The 9,639-nt window shown below is 49.2% G+C and overlaps 1 pseudogene across 1 annotated transcript; it reads left to right on the forward strand.

Annotated features, from left to right (window-relative positions):
* Positions 1-2,542: 2,542 nt before the first annotated feature.
* On the forward strand, positions 2,543-3,541 carry LOC147679737 (poly(rC)-binding protein 2 pseudogene; annotated as a pseudogene). The gene has a single exon (XR_015300904.1). The product of XR_015300904.1 is annotated as a poly(rC)-binding protein 2 pseudogene (transcript).
* Positions 3,542-9,639: the final 6,098 nt, after the last annotated feature.

The following is a 9,639-nucleotide window of genomic DNA, read 5'->3' on the forward strand; positions in this document are numbered from 1 at the left end:
TGAACAACTAACTCGATTCACTTATACTTCTGTACAGAAAGCACCTTTTAACGCACTCTGGCCTAGATGTATCAAGATTCCATTTTGCGAATCTTAAATAGCGATTTTTTGCGAATCGCTATTTAGAATTCGCAAAATGGAATGTATGTAAAAAATTGCATTTTTTTTGCGATTCCTTAATTATCTTTATTTGCGAATTCGCATTTTGCGAATTCGCAAATAAGGAATAATTCCCCATGCATTCCTATGGGCCAAGAGGCCCATAGGAATGATTGTGCAGTAATTCTCAAATTGCGAATTCGCAATTTGCTAATCGCAATTTGAGAATTATTTCAAGGGTGCAGGGTTGTCTCATGGACACCCTGCTGCACCCCTGAAACTTACATGTGTGAGCATATGGCACACATACGTGCCCTATGGGCATGTATGTGTGTCACATGCCACCTTCAAAATAGTCATATTTTGTTTTTTAAAAGGATTTCGCAAATTAACACGAACCTCAAATTGGTGTTAATTTGCGATTCCTTAACCCAAATTCGCAATTTTAAAAAGTTTCATACATGCCATTTAAGGAATCGCAAAATTGCGATTCCTTAAATGCATAAGCAAAATAAGGAATCGCAATTTTTTGCGATCCCTTATTTTGCTAATTTCTGATACATCTCAAAAGATGCTAAATGTCCGTTTGCGATTCCTTAACGAATCGCAAAAGGCTTGATACATCTAGGCCTCTATGATTGAAGCAGGAATTCCTGCAATTGTGATGGCTCTTTCTGTTGAGTTGGGTAGCATGTCCCCCGCTACTTGCACCTGTGCTCCAGTGGTCTCTCTGATCTCTTTAGTCTTGCAACCTCCTTTCCCAATGAGCGAACCACACTGGCTGGCAGGGACCACGAGCCTCAGAGTGACAGGGGGTTTGCTGGAAGCAGTGCTGTTAGTCATCGCGCTACTGATGTCCTCTTCTAGTTTGTCAATTTTATTTTTATTTTATTTATTTTTAGAGTTTTCTATAGCGCGAACTTGAACCGATTAGGTTATCAGAGCGCTTTACATAGCACCAGTTCCGTTACATGTTATCACAGCAGTTTACATAGAATCAGTTACGTTGCACATTTCAGGATCTTGAACCGATTAGGTTATCAGAGCGCTTTACATAAGACAGCATTCGATGTCCAGTGCCCTCCTCCGCCGTGTAGCGGGGGACCTCTTCCAGCCCTCCGAAGTCGTCGAGCTGTCGGGACTAGGCTCCTGGAATTTCAGCTGCCCCTTTACAACTAATTTGTTTGAAGTCATGACGGAAATCTCAATCCCAGCAGCAACCAAGTGAGCTCTCTGTCTCCAAGTTTCTCTCCGCGCTTGGTGATAGTCTAGTATTTTGGATTTAGGCGGCTCGCACTGGTCATGTCACGTGACAGACTTCAGGAAACCTCGTTGTTTTGAAAGTTTTTCTCAAGGTCATAAATTCCCACAGCACAATATTTCCATCTTAATACTTATGCGTGGAAATAACAGGAAACTAGCAGCAGGTCGGGAGGCAGGCCAAAAGTCCAAGAGAGGGCAACAGGATTAGCAGGAGGCCGGGGAAAAGTTGGGGCGTGCCAGTGGAAGCGGCGATCGCCATCAGAAGTCGCCTCCGGCCGCCATCTTAGGGTCAGGCAGGCGCTGGGAGGATTCCCTTGGTGGGGGTCTCCACCGAAGTGAAGGTAGAGGAAATTATGCCAGTAGCTGCGTCGAGAGTCTCAACGAGCCGGGGTAGCGCAGGACGCAATCCTACCTCCAGCGGCGGCCGCCGTCAGCAGAGTCCACGGCGCAGTGCCGCCCGCCATCTTGAGCGCCTCTGCCCTCTCCTCCTTCACCTCGGGAGAACGAGCCTGTCTGCCAACCTCGGAGCGATCGCTGCTGCTCCGCTCCTGCCCCACTCGCTCCGCTTCGTGCTGGACAAAAGAGCGGTCAAAATGACGGGCTGTAACTGCCCAGGGCCGGGTCAGAGCATTTCGTGGACCGGGAGCCGAGACGATCAGCGTCCGCCCGGCTCCCGGCTGTATGTATTTGCTTTGAAGATGGCATTAGTAGGTCCAGCGAGAGTGATGATCCTTTCTGGGCAGTTTCCTTCCGAGATGTTTATACAAGCTCCACTCTCCTCTCGCATCTTCTTCACGGACTCTCCTTTCTTTCCAATGATGCTTCCAACTTCCTTGCCATGCATGAGCAGTCGTATGGTGAGGGTGACATTCAAACCGCCTTCAATCATGCTGGTATCCATGGTGTGCTCGGTTCTGTAGAGTCAGGCTTTTCCGTCAGTGAGATCTTTGGTCACGGGATGGAGCAAGACTGAAAGATCGGGGAGGAGGAGGAAGGGGGCCGCCGCTAGGAGAAGGGTATGGTAAGAGGGGGGCGGGACAGAAAGACCGGGGACAGGAACGAGGGTTCGCCGGGGGAAAGGAGAGACCGAGGGAGGCCGGAGCCGTTGGGCCTCGGGGGAAGGGGGTGGCAGGGGGAGAGAGAGGCGAGGAGCCCGGGGAGGGAAGGGAGAGAGAACCGGGTGGGCGAGGGAGGAATGGCGACGGCGGGAGGGGCTCAAGGGGCGCTGCGACTTCTGCTGCTTATGCTGGAGTCACCTCCGAAGGGCGTCACCATCCCATACCGACCCAAGCCATCCAGCTCACCTGTGATCTTTGCCGGTGGACAGGTGTCACGGCAAGCCGGAGGACACGCATGTCAGACTGACCTGTGGGAGGGACGGAGGTCCCACACAGGCGGTGTCTCCCTAGATGCTGTGGATCTCCATGGGGCCTATACCATTCGAGGACAGTATGCCATTCCACAGCCAGATCTCACAAAGCTACACCAGTTGGCAATGCAACAGTCTCACTTTCCGATGTCTCATGGTGGAGGAAACACCGGATTTAGTGGTGGCATCGATGCATCTGCTCCAACCACTTCTCATGAACTCACCATTCCGAATGACTTGATCGGCTGCATCATTGGGCGTCAAGGCTCTAAAACCAATGAGATTCGCCAGATGTCGGGGGCGCAAATCAAAATCGCTAACCCTGTGGAAGGTTCTACTGAGCGCCAAGTCACCATCACTGGATCTGCTGCCAGCATTAGCCTGGCACAGTACCTCATCAATGTCAGGCTTTCATCAGAGACTCGTGGAATGGGAAGCAGTTAGAACACCAAGGCCTTTCTCAGAATTTTGCTCCCTTCCTGCTGTTCATTTACCCATGATCCATCTGTGTAGTTTCCAAGCAGTCTGCAATTCCAGGTTTTAACTAGTTTGTAAATTTCAGTTTCTATGCTTCCCATCCACTCGTGAATTTTTTAAGAGAAGTTTTAATTCCTTTTTTCAGCTGTTAAAATCGCTGACCCATGTTTTAGTTTTATAAGGCTTTCCCTTTGTTCTGTTATTTTTTTTGTTCATGAAGATATTTCTGTTATGAAATGTAAAGGGTGGAATTAATGCATTTCATTTCGGTTTAGTTCTGTAACGTCAGGAATTTTTCAAAAAAAAAAAAAGAAATAAAAAAGATGGACTGGACTCAAAAAAAAAAAAAAAAAAAAAAAGGAAGCACCTTTTAAATCATGTTAGGATAATTACTTAAAAGTTAATAGCAACAATTTCAGTACAAAATGAACAGTCACATTTCAAACCAACGTTATTCATCGAGTAATAAGATATTCGCTAAAGTTGACAATGTGAGGTCAAGGATTTATTTCTTTATTTATCCTCCTCGGAGACTTGAACTTCCACCTCGAGAACAACGACTCAAACTCTTCCGCCCTGATCGCCAACCTCGCCAACCTTGGACTCAGACAACTCATCACAACACCCACCCACTCCGCCGGCCACATGCTGGACCCCATCTTCTCAGCAAGCTCCCACGTCTCCTTCAACCACACCACCAAACTCCACTGGACCAACCACTGTTGCATCCACTTCACCTTCCCGAAACCGACTACACACCACCGCACCCAGTAGATGCCTCGCTGCTGCTGGAGCAAAGTCACAGAAGAACAGCTAACCACCACCCTCGCCCAAAGCCCTCCCGCAGACCCTACCGACCCCAACGTCACAGCCCACAACCTCAGACAGTGGATCGGCGACTGCGCCAACACTCTTGCCCCGCTCAAGAAGCCCTACAACAGCCACACCAGAATGAAAGCTAGCTGGGTCTCTGAAGACCTCCAGGCCTTCAAGCAAACCTGTCCAAATCTAGAGAAGAACTAGATCTGTGAACGAACACCGGAAAACTACGCAGCCCACAAGAACGTCACCCACAGACACCACCACCTCATCAGATCCGCCAAAAGGACCTCCTACAAAGACCGCAAAGACAACAACGCACATAACAGCAAAGAGCTCTTAAACATCGTGAAGGAACTCTCCAACCCCAGCTCCAACACCAACGACATCCCACCCTCACAAGACCTGTGCGACTCGCTGGTCACTTCCTTCCACCACATGATCGCGGACATCCATGACCGCTTCAACACCGCGACCGCCCCGGCTACCACCGAGACCTCCTCCCCCATGACCACCACCCACACCAACCGCCTGATCTCCTGGACCCACATCAATGATGAGGACACCACCAAGATCATGAACTCCGTCCACTCCGGATCCCCGTCAGACCCATGCCCACACCACATCTTCAACAAAGCCAGCATCACCATCGCACCCCATCTCCGGAAAGCCATCAACATCTCCTTTGAGACAGCTACGTTCCGGGAGAGCTGAAAGCACGCGGAGATCAACGCCTTACTCAAGAACCCCAAGGCTGACCCCAAGGATCTCAAGAACTTCCGACCCATCTCCCTGCTCCCATTCCCGGCAAGCTATAGACCTATCGCTTGTCTCCCATTTCCAGCAAAGATTTTTGAAAAAGCCATGAACTTGCAGTTGTCAAAATACATAAACGACAACTACTTGCTAGACGACACTCAGTTCGGTTTTAGGCAGGGACACGGGACTGAGACGGCATTACTAAAAGCCGCGGACGAAATTAGAACAACTATGGACAAAGGAGGATCAGCTGTCTTGATACTCCTGGATCTCTCCGCTGCATTTGACACGGTCGATCATATCATTTTGATCGACCGTGTCGCAGCCCTGGGAATAGGAGGAACAGCCAAAGACCTGATCGCTTCATTTCTCGCCAACCGGCCACAGATTGTCAAAATGGGTAACTACACCTCCCAGACCTTCTCTCTCCCCTGTGGAGTCCCACAAGGCTCCTCGCTAAGTCCGACGCTTTTTAATATCTATGTATCGGACTTGGCGAGGGTGATAAAATCCTATGGCATTGCACTGACCACATACGCCGATGACACGCAACTAGTGCTATCGGTGCATGATAACGGAGCTAGCGTAGCAGCCAACTTCCAGGAAGGTATGAAGGCAATAAGCTCCTGGATGTCATCAAACTGCCTCAAGCTTAACACCGATAAAACGGAGGTGATGACATTCGGGAGCTTGAAACCAGCATGGTCCCCACAATGGTGGCCTCCGGAGCTGGGATCCCCCCCCAAACCGGTGATGAAGGTGCGCAATTTGGGAGTTATCTTCGATAACAAACTGACCTTTCACCACCACGCCAATGCCGTGACATCATCTGCATTCTTTGTACTCAAAAAAATCAAGAAACTTCTTCCATATCTACCTCAGTCAGCTGGCAAAACCCTCATTAGTACCCTTGTATTCTCAAAAACGGACTATTGTAACTCTCTGCTTCTTAATGCGCAGGAAGGAGTCCTTAACAAATTCCAGACCGTTCAAAACGCGGCTGCAAGAATTTTACTTTCAATCCCCAAATTCACATCGGTATCCCACCGCATCAAAGAGCTCCACTGGCTCCCAATCAGGAACCGAATAAAATTCAAGGCTCTTTGTATAGCTTACAAGACCCTTAATTACCCAGGGCCTAAGTTCCTAAAAATAGCTCTTCATCCTCCGGAGCATAGTAGAACACTTCGATCTTCTACTACTTGCATGCTCTCTGTCCCTCGGACAAAAAAGGCCACTTGGGGAGACAGGTGCTTTACTACAGCTACGGCCAAACTATGGAATACCCTCCCTCTGCATATCAAAACTGCCCCCACCCTCATCAAATTCCGAAAGAGCCTCAAGACATGGCTTTTCTCCTCTGCCTAACTACCCTCAAAGAGTAAGGAGTTTCTGATCACTAGCGCCGAGACACCCGTATGGGTATTTGCGCGCTTTAAAAATAGCAAAAATAAAAATAAAAATAAAATAAAAATAAAATAAAGGCCATTGAGAAGGCAGTCAACAAGCAACTGACCAGATTCCTCGAGGGCCCATCCCATTCCGGATCCTGCAGCAGCCACAGCACCGAAACTGCCCTCATCGCCGCCACTAACGACATCAGGACCCTGCTAGACAACGGAGAAACCACGGCCCTCATCCTCCTGGACCTGTCAGCCGCCTTCAACACGGTCTGCCACTGCACACTAGAACATGCCTCCACAACACCAGGATCCAAGAGAAGGCCTTGGTCAGGACCACCTCCTTCCTCTCTGGCAGAACACAGAGCGTCCGCCTCCCCCCTTCCACTCCGAAGCCACCGAGATCATCTGCGGCGTACCCCAGGGCTCATCCCTCAGCCCTACGCTGTTCAACATCTACATGGCACTGCTCACCCACGTCGCCCGACTGCATGACCTCAACATCATCTCTTATGCAGATGACACCCAGCTAATCCTCTCCCTCACCAAAGACCCCCTCACCACTAAAACCATCCTCCACGAGGGAATGAGGGCCATCGCGGACTGGATGAGGAACAGCCGGTTGAAGCTACACTCAAACAAGACGGAGGTCCTCATCTTTGGATCCAACCCCTCAGCCTGGGACGACTCCTGGTGGCAGACCACACTAGGAACAGCTCCAACGCCCACCGACCACGCATGCAACCTAGGGGTCATGCTCGACTCCACCCGCTCCATGACAAAACAGGTCAACGTCGTCTCCTCCTCCTGCTTCAACACCCTCCGCATGCCCTGCAGGATCTACAAGTGGATCCCCACCGAAACAAGAAGGGCGGTCATCCAGGCCCTCGTCAGCAGCAGACTGGACTACGGAAAAGCCTTCTACGCAGGAGCCTTGTCTAAACTCCTGAAATGGCACCAACGCATCCAGAACGCCTCCATACGCCTGATCCTCGACATCCCTCACCGCAGCCACATCACACCCCACCTGAGAGACCTGCACTGGCTCCCCGTCAACAAGACAATAACCTTGAAGCTCCTCACCCACACACACAAGGCACTCCACAACACCGGACCAGCATACCTCAACAGTCGATTCAGCTTCTACACCACCGCCCACCAGCTCCGCTACGCCGACCACGCCCTCGCCGCTGTCTTCCACATCCGAAGAGTGACCACGGCGGCAGATCATTTTCCCACCTCACCGCCAAGACATGGAACACCCTCCCCATCCATCTACGGCAGACCAAGACCTACTGACCTTCAGAAGGCTCCTCAAGACCTGGCTCTTCGAACAGTAGCAGCATTTGTCTCTGGGGTTCCATTGTATGATGTTGAAACTGTTGAAAATGTTTTTATGTCTGCTATCTTTTATGAATTTTATTCGAAATAAAGACTAAATGAACTGAACAGTAGCAGCATTTCCCCCACCCCTAAGCGCCTTATCGACCCTCATGCATAAGTAGTGCACTTTGCAAATGCTTGATTGATTGATTGATGCATGCTAGTTTGAGTTGCATTTTTGCCTCCAGGAGAAGCCAGTTGAGAGCTTTCAGGTGTGGGGAAATATGATTGTATTTCTTTGTGCCGGCAAGTAGTCTTGCGGCTGCATTGAGGCAAGCTTTAAGAGGTGCCAGGGAGATCTTAGGTAAACCCGAGAGGGTTGAGCAGTCGTATTCCAGTCTAGAGATGACTAGTGCTTGGACTGTCATTTTTAGGTCGGGAGCATCGAGGAAGGGTTTCAATTTCTTAAGGTAGCTCAGTTGGAATCTGGCTGTTTTGGCCATCGAATTGATGTGGTCCCGAATGTTCAGGTTGCAGTCAAGGGTAATTCCCAGGGATTTAGCCGAGTTCACAATGGTCAGTGGGCAATTTAAGGCTATGATAGCCTTAATCGATGATTGGACCTCGAGGTTGGATTTGGGAGGGGAGATCAGGAGAAATTCTGTTTTCTTTGCATTGAGTTTAAGTTGATTGGATGTGAGCCATTGGACGGTGAGTTTCACGGCTTCGTTCAGGGAGAAAATCTCTTCGCGAGAAGAGGTTTTGATGTAGATTTGGGTGTCATCAGCGTACATATGATAGGAGATATTGGCTGCGCCTAATACTTCGGTAAGCGGTTCTAGGTAAAGGTTGAAAAGGGTGGCGGACAGGGTTGATCCTTGAGGGACTCCAACCGTAACCGGGGATGGTGACGCTAGGTTGCCATAGATTAGGAATCTCTGTGACCGGTTGTGGAGGAAGTACCTAAACCAACCTAGAACAGTACCATCCAATCCCATCCTGAGTTTGAGGCGTTCAAGAAGTTTTCCATGGTTGACCATGTCGAAGGCCGAGGATAGGTCCAGGAGGATTAGGAGACAAGTTTTGCCTTGGTCAAAGGCTTGGAGGGCATCATCCACGATATGGACCATGGTGGTTTTGGTGCTGTGCCCTGGTCTAAAACCGGATTGGAAGTCATCAATCAAGTGGAAGTGGATGATGTGGTAACTTAGCTGCTGTTGCACACATTTCTCCAGCCCTTTGGCTAGGAGTGGCATGTTGGAGATGGGTCTGAAGTTGTCATGGGAAGCTGGATCCAGCGACGGCTTTTTCAAAATGGGGAGGACTTGGCCGGCTTTTAGAGAGTCAGGCATCGTTCTGTGCTGAAGGGAAGCGTTGATTATTGTAGTCCAGCTGGGAATAATGGATTGGATGACGGAAGATAGGCAGTTGGAAGGAAGTGAGTCATTAAAATGGTTGTTCGGGTTTAAGGTAGAAAGGATTTTAGAGATGGAGTCTTCATCATAGTCTTTGAAGACAGTCCAGTGAGCATGATTTTTGGGTGGAGCCTGTGGGTGCGTCGCGGTGGGAGGCAGCGGGTCAGGAAGGGGTTGAGGGTTTGTGATGGAGCTGAGTTTGTTTCCAAGGGCTAAGATTTTGTCAGTGAAGAAAGAAGAGAATTCCTCTGAGGAATTACCTTACTCTAAGGATTCCTCTGAGGAATTACCTTACTCTAAGGATTTACCTTACTCATACAAAAGGCTGTCCTTACTTTCTTAAATACAGAAAACCATTGCTGTCCTTTAGGTGGCAGCTAGATGAACAGTAAAATCAAAGTAGATCTGAGAAGCTCCTTTATAAATATCACGTGGGTTGAGACAGTTTACAACCACGAGAAAAGGCCCAAGGCCTCAATAACTAGACTAAACATCAGCACAGCGCTTCAAAAAGCTGATTTATTGTCAAACCTCCTAGCCTAATAGGCATGCTTATGGATCTTTTCTTCAGAGAAACTTCTGTCTGGACAACAAATCAGATTTCGATTGTTTTCTTCACAGCACCACTCTTGCTCAAAGATGGAGTCTGTGCTTAGAATGGTCACACTTGAATTTGATGCACAACATCCTTGAATGATGGGCATTACCTGTTTTG

This window comes from Lissotriton vulgaris, chromosome 11 (assembly GCF_964263255.1).
Source record: "Lissotriton vulgaris chromosome 11, aLisVul1.2, whole genome shotgun sequence".
Taxonomy (NCBI): domain Eukaryota; kingdom Metazoa; phylum Chordata; class Amphibia; order Caudata; family Salamandridae; genus Lissotriton; species Lissotriton vulgaris.